Source organism: Ailuropoda melanoleuca, chromosome 2, assembly GCF_002007445.2.
Source record: "Ailuropoda melanoleuca isolate Jingjing chromosome 2, ASM200744v2, whole genome shotgun sequence".
Lineage (NCBI taxonomy): Eukaryota > Metazoa > Chordata > Mammalia > Carnivora > Ursidae > Ailuropoda > Ailuropoda melanoleuca.
The window spans coordinates 2,848,200-2,861,716 of NC_048219.1; the positions used below are offsets into that span (position 1 = coordinate 2,848,200).

Consider the following 13,517-nt stretch of genomic DNA (forward strand, 5'->3'; position numbering starts at 1 on the left):
ATAAACACCTGGAAGCGAAATTATTGGGTCAAAGGGAAAACACATTTTTAAATTGTGATAAATATTGTTAATCTACATAGGAACTGTACTAATTTATATTCCAACCTGCAGTGTATGAGAGTGTCTGTTTACCATCACACTATCAAACTGCCAGAATCTTTCCCAATTTTATGTGTTAAAAAAAGATATTTCGGGGCGGTTTTAATTTGCACTGCTCATAGTATGAATGGGTCGAGCATCTTTCTGTGTATTTATGGGCCATGTGTGTGATAGGTCTTTTCATGTCTTTGCCCATTTTTCTAAGATTTTCAAGAGAGTTTTGTTCTTGTTCTTATGAATTTCTAGAAGCTCTTCATGTATTAGGGAAATTAATCCTTTTAACGTGAGCTGCAAATATATTTTCCCAGGTTGTCATTTGTATTTAGACTTTGTTCATGATTTTTCTTTTTCTTTTTTTAAGATTTTATTTATTTATTTGACAGCGAAAGAGAGCACAAGCAGGGCAAACAGCAGAGGGAGCAGGAGAAGCAGACTCCCTGCTGAGCAGGGACCTCGATTTGGGACTCGATCCCAGGACCCTGAGATCATGATGCCACCCAAAGGCAGACACTTAACCAACTGAGCCATCCAGGCACCTCTGTTCATGATTTTTCTTAAAAGTGTGGTTAAATTGATCAGTCTTTTCTTATTTGGTTTTTGGATTTTGAGTCAATTAGAAAGAACTTCACCACCTCAAAGTTATAAAGAAATTTGCCCACTTTTTCCTAGTACTTTAATGTGTACAATTTTTTAGCTTTAAGTCTTTGATCTATTTTTAGTTACCCTAGCATAAGATGTGGGATAAAATATCTTTTTCAAATGATTACCCAATTATCCCCAAACCATTAATTACAAAATTTACTTCTTCTCTCTTACACTTTTAGCATATACTAAATTTCTATGTATAATTTTGGTCTATGCCTGGACTTTTTATTTTGTTCCATTGGTTTCTTTGTCTTTTTGTGTGTTAATTGCCCACTATTTTAATTGCTGAGGCTTTAGAATATAGTTTAATATCTGGTAGGGCTGGTTCTCCTTATTCTTTGTTGTCTATTTTTCCATTTAAACTTTATAATCATCTCCTTTGCAGAAAAAAAACCCAAACCGTGTTGGTGTGTTTGCTGAGAATTAACATTTTTATGATGTTTAGTTTAGTCTGCTTGCTATTTGCTATTTAAGAAATGGTTNAAAAAAGGTTTTTTTTTTTTTTTTTTTTTTTTTTTTTTTTTTTAGCGAGGGGAAGAGAGAGAAAGAAAGAGAGACAGAATCTTAAGCAGGCTCCATGCCCAGCACAGAGCCCAGCGTGGGGCTTAATCTCACAATCCTGAGATCATGGCCTGAGCTGAAATCAAGAGTCAGACACTGAACCAATCGCACCCCCCAGGTGCCCTGGTATCTCTTTCTGTTCAGATTTTCTGTTGTATCCTTCACTGATATTTTAAGTTGATACATTGGTATTTTTTTCTCTTGTTGCTGTTGTAAATACAGTCTCTTCTTCCATTAACTCTTCTAACTGGGTTCTGTGTAAAGTCTACACATTGATACATCAGTCATGGTTCTCCAGAGAAAAGGAACCAACAGCATAGAGCTCGAGATTGAGATAGAAATATATAAGAGGAGAGGTATTTTGGGAACTTGCTCTCACAATTACAGAGGCTGAGATATGCACTGATATACCCTCTGCAAGCTGAAGAACCAGGAAAGCTGGTAGTATAATTCAGTCCAAGGCCAAAGGCCTGAGAACTGGAGGAGCTGATGGTGGGACTCCCAGTCCAACGCGGGGGGCCTTTGTCTTCTAGCGGGTTTCTGCATGTTTGTCTGATACATTACCACCTTACTTTACCACCTTCTCCTTCTTCTCCTTTCCCACATCCCCTCTAGCTTTCTCTTCCTTCTCTCTCATTCTTTTTTTGAAAAAGATTTTACTTATTTATTTGAGAGAGAAAGAGAGAGAGAGAGAGAGAGAGAGAGAGAGAGTGTGTGTGTGTGTGTGTGTGTGTGTGTGTGCAAGCAGGGGGAGGGGCAAAGGGAGAGAAAGCATCTCAAGCCGGCTCTGTGTTGAGCGTGGAGCTGGACATGCAGGGCTGGCTCTCACAACCCTGAGATCATGACATGAGTCAAAGTCAAGAGTTGGCCGCTCAACCGACTGAGCCACCCAGGCACCCCTCTCATTCTTTTTCTTATAATTGGTTATTCAGGAGATTCTTTCGGGTTTTCCAGGTATTTTTAATCCTATTATCTCTCTTTTCTCTTATCTGATTGTGTTGAGTAATACATTCAACATAATGTTTAAAAAAATAGGGGTGGTGGAGGCTGCCATCCTTGTGTCGTTCCTAACTTTTCGAGAGAGAATGCACCAGGTTTTCCTCATTAAGCAAGTGCACTGTGCTAATAGTTTTCCTCCTAAAAGGAAAAATCGATAAATTGGATTTCATGAAAATTCAAAGCTTCTGTTCTTTGAATGACACCACCAAAAAAAATGAAAAGGCAAGCCAAGACTGAAATATTCATAATGCATAGATCTGATAAAGGACTTGTATCCAAAATATATAAAGAATTTCTATAACTTAATAATGAGAAAAATAACAACATGCAAAAGGAAATGAAAATGAAAACCAAAAGCAGATACCCACTTCACACCCATTACAATGACTACATTTAAAAGAACTGACAATACCCAATGTTGACCCGGAGGTGGATTACCTGGAACTCTCAGCATTGATGTTGGGAATAGAAACATTACAACAGCTTTGGAGAACTCTGGTTGTTTCTTATAAAGGTAAGTCAACAGCTACTGTATAATCTAGCCATTCCATTCCTAGGTGTGTACCCAGGAGAAATGAAAACACACATCTGTGCAAAGGCTTGCACACAAATAGTCATAGCAGCATTATTCATAATACCCTAAAGCTGGAAACACCCAAGTTAACAGGTGAATGAATATATAAATGGTGGTCTATCAAACTGAAGGGCCCAGCAATTAGAAGGAATAAAGTATCCATGAACCTAGCAATGTGGATGAGGCTCAGCTTAGTTATGCTGAGTGAAAGAAGCCAGGCACAAAATACTACTACATACCATATAATTTCAATATATGAAATTCTAGGACAGACAAGAGTCACCTATACTGCGAGCAAGTAGATTAGTTGTGGCTGGGGGGAGGAGGCTGCAGAAAGGCAGTTGAACAGGGAGGGGGCACAGGGGAACAGCGCACTTTTTTAGGTGATGAAGTGTCTTAGGACTCTGGTTTTCTAGCCTAGCACGAAAGAAACTTGGAAATAGCCACTCTGTCTTAACAAGCAAACATCTGAATAAACTAAAAAATCAACTGCTCTTAGATCCATCAGAGAAGTGAGGTCACAGGGCAAACTGCTGCCCCCCAAACTGAGAAACAGACAAGTGGACACAGAGAATCACAACTTACCTGAGCAGAAACCCATGAGCAGAAACCTTGGTGGGAACCAGTGTAGGGACAGGGAAACCTGAACTATAGTTGATAAGATGCCGGAGGTTCAGTGTGGACAAGTCTGAGAGTTAAAAACTCCAGAGGGATCGGGTCATGGGGGAGGTTAGTCTTGTTAGTTTTTGTTAGTTTTGCCTCCTGGAGCTCCACTAATGAATATCAGAGAAAATTCCCTTGGTGCTTTTGGCAGGGGGAGCGGAAAGGAACAATTTTGAAATACACCAGAGCATCTATTCTTCTTAAGAATAAGGTCTGCCCTCCGTAGGAAACCATTTAGCCAGAGTCTAATCTGTTGAGGTTTTATCTGAGCCTAACTGACCTGAGGGAAGGGAAATAGCCAATTCTAACCCACTCTAGATATCCTGTACCAGTTAAGAGGCCAAAGTGATTCCAGAGTCTATATGGAAAGGCAAAAGACCCAGGTTAGCCAACTCAATATTGAAGAAGGAAAACAAAGTTGCAGGACTGACAGGACTCAACTTCAGGACTTAACGATAAAGCTATAGTAAATAAGATTGTGGTATTGGCAAAAGAATAGATCAATAGAACAGAATAGCCCAGAAAAAAAAAAACAACCTATATGGAGTTAACTCATATTTGAAAAAAGTAGCAGAGGCAATACAATAGAACAAAGATAGCTTCAACAAATGGTGCGGGAAAACTGAACATCCTTGCGCAAAAAAAGAATCTAGACACAGACCTTACTCTTTATAAAATTAGCTTAAAGTGAATCACAGATCTAAATGTAAAATGCAGAACTATAAAACTCCTAGAAAATAATAGAGGAGAAAAATCTAGATAACCTTGGGTATGGTAATGATTTTTTAGATACAACACCAAAGGCATGATCCCCGAAAGAAAGGATCGACAAGCTGGGCTCATTAAAATTAAACTTTCTGCTCTGCAAAGGCACTATCAAGAGAATGAGAAGATAAGATACAGGCTGGGAGAAAGTATTTGCAAAAGACATACCTGCAAAAGGACTATTATCCGAAACATACAAAGAACTCTCAAATCTTAGCAATAAGAAAACAAACAATCTGATTAAGAAATGGGTCAGGGGCGCCTGGGTGGCACAGCGGTTAAGCGTCTGCCTTCGGCTCAGGGCGTGATCCTGGCATTATGGGATCGAGCCCCCCATCAGGCTCCTCTGCTATGAGCCTGCTTCTTCCTCTCCCACTCCCCCTGCTTGTGTTCCCTCTCTCTCTGGCTGTCTCTATCTCTGTCGAATAAATAAAAATAAAAATCTTTAAAAAAAAAAAAAAAAGAAATGGGTCAAAGGCCTTAACAGACAGCTCACCAAAGGAGATGTACAGATAGCAAGTAAGCATATGAAAAGATGCTCGCATCATATGTCATCAGAGAAACACAAATTAAAGCAACAATGAGATATCACTATTATCACCTATTAAAATGACCCGAATACAGAACAATGACAACACCAAATGCTAATGAGGGTATGGAACAACAGGAACCCTCATTCATTGCTGGTGGGAATACAACATGGTATAGGCACTTTGGAAGACAATTGGGTGGTTTTTAATAAAACTACACATATTCTTACCATATACTCCAACAACTGTGCTCCTTGGTATTTACTCAAATTTAGAACTTAGGTCCACGCAGAGGCCTGCACACAGATGTTTATAGCAGCTCTATTCATAATTGCCCAAACTTGGAAGCAACCAAGGTATCCTTCAATAGGTGAATGGGAAAATATACTGTGGTCCATACTGATGATAGAGTACTATTCAGTGCTAAAAAGAAATGAGCTGTCAAGCCATGAAAAGACATGGTGGAAACTTCAATGCACATTATTAAGTGAAAGAAGCCAATCTGAAAAAAGCCACATACTGTATGATTCCCATTATATGACATCTTGGAAAAGACAAAACTATAGAGACAGTCAAAAAGTCAATGGTTACCAGGGGTTGGAGGGAGGGAGGACAAAGAGGTGGAGCACAGAGGATATTTAGAGCAGTGAAAACTTCTGTATGAGACTATAATGGGGGATATATGCCATTCTACATTTGGCCAAACCCACAGAATGCACGAGAAGAGCGAACCCTCACATGAACTATGGATCTTGAGTGATAATGAGGTGTCAACGTAGATACATCAACTGCAAGAAATGTATCACTCTGGCAGGGAAGTTGATGGTAGGGGAGGCTATGCATGTGTATAGGCAGGGGGAATATTGGAAATCTATGTACCTGCTTCTCAATTTTGCTCTGAATCCAAAACTGCTCTAACAAATAAAAACGTTCTGTATCTTGATTGAGTGGTGGTTATACAGGTGTATGTGTTTGCCAAAACTCAACTTTGAGTATATTTTCTTTTATGTAAATTATGCTTAATAAAGTTGATTTTAAGTGACATGAAAAACTATGCTGACTTGCATCTGCTGAACAAAGTAAAGGATATCAAAAGAGGCTGGAGAATGAGGACATTACAGTGGGTGAGAGATAAAGGTCAATTGGACATTGGCCATGGAAATGGAGAGTGTATATTTAGAGTTAAAATCAGTAAGACTAGGTGACTGATGGAGCGTGAGCAACAGAAATGACAAGGGCAACTTCCAGGTGTCTGACCTGAGCAATCCAGCAAAGAATGGTGGGTGGGTTCTTTCTGAGCTCAGTTGCTGGAGAGGAGAAGCAGGTTTGGCTGGAAAATCATAGCTTCGTGGATGCTCCATTTCTGTGGAGATGTCAATTTCATTTCATCATTCTAAATGCAAAGCATCTTTTGTTTCGGGGGAAACCAAGGCAAGGGATTCATTCACAATATATGATATTGGTAGGACGAGACCCACAGAATGGCTCCAGAATCCATTGGCTGGGCAGCCCCTTTGCAGGGAGGCAGTGTCCCTCCCCCGAGTCTTTTGTCACGCCTGGATGGATGAGCAGACCGCTGACCTTTCTGAGTCATTCAGCAAATTCCAACAGCTTTCTCATCTGAGACTCGCTGGTATCCACTGGGCAAGATCTAAGACCGAGCTTCATTTGGATTTGAGAAAAGGGTAGTGAAATTTGAACACTTGAAAAGCCAGGAAAAAAGAATGCCAAGGCCCAGATACCCTACTCTAACAAATAAAAAGCGTATGTCGAGCATCTAGCAAACTTCACTTCTACAAATACCGCCACTGCCTGAGGGAACAGCAGAGACATTTGACCGGGTAGCAGCTGTGGACAGGGTGCTATTTAAAGACTCAGCTTTTGCAGCCCAAGGACTCTGGGCTTAGGATTTGATTAGAAGGTGGAGAGGAGACAGCAAAGACGGAGGAAAAAACCAGATTTGGGGAAAAACATCACTGGGTGGTTGGCTGCTGGTGTGAACCCTGAGTATGTGAAATGAGTTCGTTTTAATAAAATTATGTCTCTCCATCTCTCTCTGAGTAAATTAAAGGTGTTAATTCATGGAAAGCGATTGGAACAGTGTCCAGCACATAGTTCAATACTGGAGGGAAACTCATTCTTATCATTGTTATCCCTCCGTCTACCCACCTACATATATATGCCCAAGGATGGAGAAATGCTCAGCTTTAATGGTATGTTACTGCTAAGTGCTAGGATTTATAGTGATTCTATTTTTAAATCTCTTGTTCATTTTTTTTCCTGTAATCCTTGAACTCTTTATAATGGACACATACATTTTGTAAAACCCTCAAGTCATTATCCTGAGGGGAAAATGTGAAGACTCTGGAGTCAGACTTCCTAGGTTTAAACCCCAACTCCCCTTCTTGGGAGGTGTGTCACCTTCTCTGAATCTGTTTTCTCTTGCATAAAGAGGGTGATAATATCACCTACCTCTTCGGGGGGTGATGAGAATTCAATGAGATAATCTAGGTAGAGCTTGGCATGGCACCTGGCAGAGAATAAAGGCGAGGTAAGTGATGCCTGGCTCTTATTAGCAGTAGAAGCGGTGACGGCTCTGCTGTTACCTACAGCAGGGACCATGCCCTATTCACCTCAATGTCCTTGGCATGTAGTAGTCACTCCAGAAACAACTGGCAGTTTAGCAGGAGCCCCCTCAGGCATCCACCTGGGAACATTCTCTGTCAAGGTACAAGAAAGGGTGAAAAGTTCTCACGTACCTTCCTCCTTTAGGTCAAGGATTGGGTCCTTCTGGCAATTGGGAAGCACAAATTATTTCTCCAAAAATCCTTGAGGCTCTCTGAAGGGATGAAGTCCTTAGAGGTTCCCGTCCTTGTTTTCTTACTCTCCCATGTGATGGCCAGATGGAAGCCGGCGCCATTGTTTCCATGACCCTATGCTGTTCTTCATGAACTGTAGGCAAAGCAGTCCCCTGGGAACTTCTAATAATGCAAAACCTCACGTAAACAGTCATGGAGAAACTGCAGCCACTGACCCATGACTGTGTATGAGTGTGTGTTGAAGGATGGCATGTTTTGTTTGTTTGTTATAGCTAAAACAGTCCTTCAGAAAGAAAGAATCCCTCCTATGTTTTATAAACACATATTCCTTTTAAAATAAGAAATACAAAATTAAGAAATCCTAGTCTTTGTAATTGTGGTCCCAGGAATTCATATACGTGGTAGCCACACTTCTCGTGTTTTCTCCTAGTCCCAGTAGGATGCAGAAACTTGTAAAACGGAACAGGGAGGACGAATCATGGCTGAAAACTTATTCTTATTGTTTGAGATGTTTGAACTTCAAGCCATTCACATTTACATACAGTATATCAGCAATAATACTGTTTTGCAAAAAAAAATCCATTAATTGGAGAATTTTTTAAGCACCTACTATGTGCCATGTACCATTCTAGGTATTTGTTGCTTGTTTGCCAATTCTGGCAACCCTGCATATTGGGGGCTCCTATTAAAGGAGAATGCAGAGATGGTGGAAATGAATGATTGGGGGAGGACAACAGCTGTGGTGTGGCTCTAGTGACTACAAAAGTGACTGGATGTCCGCTATAGTAAATCTGACCCTGAATGTGACAGTGACATGGGAGTATAATAGTGAAAGTGACTAATTGGGCAGTAACGAGGACAGCTGTGTACCCAGTAGGGGCAGGCTAAATATTGGCTTGACTATGGAGCTCTGAAAGTAGCTGAATGACAATGACAGTGAAAACAACCGAAAGGGTGACAGCTGGGCACAGAGTCCAATTGCTACACTGTACGGAACTGTTTGAAGTTTGTGGTCATTGACAGTGGTCGCCTATCGGACAATGACAGTAAACAATAATGAACCCAATGACAGCAACAACGCAAGTGACAGTTCTGCCCAGCAGGTTGAATTTGTGATTAAAAATGGTGATGGAGTGGGAGTCAGTCTGACAATGACAGCTCTCAGAACGACCGAATTTTGACATTGTGGATGTAACAGCTGTAACCACAGAGGGAACTCGGCATTGTACTGAGACTGCTGGATTTGGGCGGCATGACTGGCAGTGACAGAAAAATTGGCTGCGCGTCAGTGAGAGTGACAGTGTGAGGTTCAGTGGGCCAGCGCTGATGTGAATTTATGTGATACTGTCTGGATCTGACTTAATCAGTTGGGCTGCATGAGGGAGGCAACAGGAGCCCCAACGTGGAACACTCACTGCGCAAGAAAGCGTGTGAAAGAGAAACTGAGCAAAAAAGCTATGCTCGCCCCCCCCCCACACCCTAAATTCCTGAGGGGTAGGAGGGAGAGGAGGGATCAAGATATCTTCAAGACACTACGATTGGCAGACTCGATCCTGTTAGCCTATCATGACCGAGCGGTGCCAAGCCTGTCGACCAATGAGGATGCGTCTGGGGACGCGGCTCAGGTCACGTCTCCGCCTTGCACGTGAACATGTTTTGGAAAAATGTAGAGAAACCTTTGTGTCTACTTTTGTGCCATTCTTGAAATAAGATCTTAAGCCTAGCACTGCCCCAGCAAAAGTCCGTGGAACTCCGCTAAAACTTTCAAAAGAGAGAGCGGGGAGGGGACGGAGTGGCTAAAGGTCACAGGTCAGAGAACAAGCCCGCAACGCAGCTAGACCCTGCGTCTTAGCGTTGGTGGAGGGCGCGCGCGACGCAGGCCCCGCCCCGTGAGGCCCGCCCCCGGCACGTGACTGTGGCGCGCGGGGCAGGTCGGGCCGCCCCTTCGCTGCTTATACTCCTTACGCGCCGGCCTCAAAATGGCCGCCTTCTGGCGTCTCTGGCGCTGTTGAATGGAGAAAGCTTTATTGTTCCCTTCGGGCAGGAGTGTTCGTGTCCTCTATGGCGCTGTCAATAAAGAACGGCAGTTTGAATCGGTGCTGAACAGGTAACCATAGAAACGGGGCTGGGACTCAGCGTGGAGACCCCTTTAGTAGCTGAGGCCCGAGAGGCGCCCCAAATGAGGGGCGCGCTGAGACCCTTCGGCGTGCGAACTCCGCGGGTTCTGCCAAGTCCCAGTCGCTTCCTCTCGCCCGGGACGCGGACCCCCTGGGGCAGCTCCCACCCTGAGCGCAGGCTCCGCTGTAAGTCTGCGGTGGGGAGAGGCCGCCGGGCCCCGTCGGGGCGTACCCGGCTTGGACCCCGCCTGGGGCCTGCCCTCGCCCCTCACCGTCTGCTACTTGGCGCGATCTGAGGCCTCCTCGCTGTTGCTTCTCGAGCCTGTCCCCCCCTTCTTCTGCCAAGTGCACCAGGCGTCGGCAAACTCCGGCCTTGGGCCAATCCCCACCCCACCCCATTTTTGTCTGTTGGGAACTAATAGTGGTTTTTACATCTTTAAATGGCCGGGGCTGGGGGCGGGGAGAAGACTTTCGTGTAATTTGTGAAATGTGTATGAAATCAAATATCAGTGTCCACAAGTGAAGTTTTATTGGAGCACAGCCATGTTCATTGTTCTGTATCATCTGTGGCTCCTTTCTTGTAACAAGGGCTAAGTTGAGTAATTGAGACAGATACGGCATAGCCCACAAAGCCGAAAATACTTAGGCCTGGCCCTTCGCAGAAGTGTGCCAACCCCGGCTCTAGACACAAGCAGACTGGTCAGTGTCGTCCAGCGGTTTTTCTGATCACTTCTCACGGAATGGCAAACTCCAATTAAAACTATCCCGTACACCCAAAGCCCTGGTCTTATTGATCTATTACTCAACGTGGGAATTGTTTCCCCTATTTTTGATAACAGAACCATCCATCTAATGCCTACAATAAGCCAGGTGCTTTATTTATGTTCATATCCGAGGTTTTTTTTGTTAACAATACTTGATAAGTAAGTGTCCATGTTTCCACCTAAGAGAGGAAGACCAAATTCTGAGGTTAAGCTTCCTAAGGGTGCAGTACATTATAGGTCTGGCAAATTGAGCTCACCCCTGGAAGCCCTCTGCTTGGTAACCCACCTCATGCCACTTCAACTTCTTTCAAGTCTCAACCTGGGGCTCCATGGTTCTGGCTTGAAATTGTATCCAAATCTGTATATGGTTTATGGAGACATAATTACAACCTCAAAATGAAGTTTTTCTTTACTTAGCTAAATCTTCAAACTTCTGCCAAACCCTACTTTCTGATTTTAGATGACTTTCTTCTATGGCAGTAGTTCCCGAACCTAGCTATTCCTTTCTAGTTTAACTAACAAATGATTTCAGAACACCCCATGCCTGCCTGCATGCTTTCATGAATCATTCAGTATTTGTTGAGCACCTACTATGTACTAGGGATGTTCAAATCCCCGGAAATACAGTGGTGAACAAGGTCAACGTGATCTTAGCCTTTCACAGAATTTAAATTCAGTAGGGTCTTGGACAGATGGTATACAAGTAAACAAAGGTAATTTCAGATACTGCTGTTATAGCATCATAATAAAATTAGTAGTTAATATTTATTAAATGATTTCTGCATGCTAATGCACCATGTGCTTTTTTTACGTGGATTATCATTCAGTCTTCTCACCAATACTATGGCAAAGGTAGTATTAATATTTCCATTTTAAAGATGAGGACACTGAGACTCAGAGAAGAGAGATGTCTGAGGTTACATAGCGAATGTTCAAGGGAGCTGAGATCTGAACCTCAGCTGATCACACCACCCTGTATTATCCCATGTGTTTATTATCTTTTCTACCAACTTGGGATGCCCTCAAGGGCAGGAGCGCACCTCACCTGTTTTTGTATCAGCTGCTAGCCTGTGCCCACGGCCTGTAGTCTGGTAAGTTTTAAATAAATTCAGGCCATTGGTTGAGCAAATATTTGAGTGCTTGCTATGTACTAGACACCACTGTGCTAGGCCTTATGATTACCATGAGCAGGAGGGACCTAACACCTTATGTCTAAGACAAATAGTGACATCTGTGATGAAGGCAGTCAAACAGTGCTAACCTGGGAGCCCCCCCTTACCGGGATGGCTCAGCAAGCCTCTGGTGAAAGGTAGTTTGAGCTGAAACTTTCTAAGTGACAAGGACCCAGTCCAGCAAGAAGGGAGAGGGGAGACAGGAGTCCTTCCTGGGAAGGAAGAACTTTTTAATAGGATAAGGGATTGTGAGGTGGCAAGAATTTGGGGTGTTGGAGGAGTGGAAGAAGTGAGTAGTGGTGCTATGATTCAGTCCTGTGCTCCGAGTCTCTGGCCCTAAAGCCAGATTTACTGCTGAGAGAGCGGCCCACCCATGGGCCGGTTACAGATTAATATGTGAAAGGCGGATGATGGTACCTCCTCAAAGGTGGTTTTGTGGATTATTAAGAGAAAATGCAATAACCTGTTGGGTGTTTTCTTTTTGTTGTTGTTACACATGTTGCTGAATTCCAGTTAGAGAAAACTAACCAAAGTTGGCCCCAAATGGAAGTTTATTTGAAGTGCTAAATAATAACAAAAATCTAGGATTATGTTACCAACAGAACTGAGGTTATGTATGTATGTTTCTCTCTTTGATGGGGTGCGGGGACAGGAACAGATCTTATTTTTTCTTAATGTTTCTGTTGAGAGAGGAACTCTTCCAAATGACTTTTAATTTTTTTTTCAACCAAATTATACAACTGTCTATTCAGAGCACTTTTCATTATTTTAGCGAGTTCCTCCCTTGAAGGCATGTGCATTTTCTTAAGGCAGTCTAAGATGATAGGTTTCTTCTAGTTGGCGGTCATTTCAAAGTTTGTTTGCAGATGATTTTGGGTTTCCTCTGAAAGCTTTCAAAATAATGTTGCATACTTTATGCAAGGCATTGGATGCTTTAAAGCAAGTAGCAGACTTTTGGTAAAAAAAAAAAAAAAGGTGTTTGGGTTCATGAATGTGAAAAATTGCAGAGGCAGTAAGAAATCAAGCAAACTGTATAGGAAGATCAGCAATGTCAAGTTTTGCTTTAAATTGTGTCTAGTAACCGGATTGCACATGTCCTTAGAAGATGTAATCCAGCCCAGCAAATGGAGCAAGGAACTGGACAGAGAATGGCATGTTAATGCAATGTTAACAATAAGCCCTGCATTAAATTGCTATTTTAGGTTTGGGTGGGACCTTCACATTTCAAATATTCCAGTTTTACTCTGTGATTTGGGTCTGTTGGGTTCCCGTGAAGAGAAGGTGGTAACACTAGTTTTGAAGGATAATATAAAGCTGCAGGAGGAGCAAGGGCATACCAATTTGTTTTTCAATCTATTTTATTTCAGTTCAAAGCATCATTGCAGACAGGCACTGCAGGAAAACAAGCCACACTTTGGCAATACTCAACTGCTTTTGGGGATTGAAGAAGACTGAGTATAACCAAAGTGTGGCTTATTTTCTTGGGCTATCTGTCTGCAAAGAAGCTTTGAACTGAAATAAAATAGATTGAAAAACAAATTGGTATGCCCTGTTGCCTCATACTGAGTATTTACGTTACCCTTCTGGAGTACTGCCTGTACCAGCACCCCAGAGGAAGGCAGTGACCCCTCAGCCGCTTTCAGCTCTTCAAGAAAGTGAGCTCTTTGATTTTCACAAGGAAATTGAATTGGAATTTATGGTTTTCCAGATCTTCAATAGGCTGCCTTCTAAAGCCATCATCCCGATGATGCGAAGAAAGCAAGCTGGAGCCATGTAGAGGAAAAAATTAAATATTAAGGGCATTTAAAT

At 42.5% G+C, this 13,517-nt stretch overlaps 1 protein-coding gene across 7 annotated transcripts in view; it reads left to right on the plus strand.

Moving 5' to 3' along the window:
* The first annotated feature begins 9,595 nt into the window (after positions 1–9,595).
* ZBTB40 (zinc finger and BTB domain containing 40) overlaps positions 9,596–13,517 on the plus strand; it is a 73,736-nt gene continuing 69,814 nt past the window's right edge. For all 7 annotated transcript variants that reach the window (XM_034646096.1, XM_034646072.1, XM_034646077.1 and 4 more), the window contains exon 1: positions 9,596–9,762. The gene's annotated coding sequence lies outside the window, so the exon portion shown is untranslated. The remainder of the gene's footprint in view (positions 9,763–13,517) is intronic.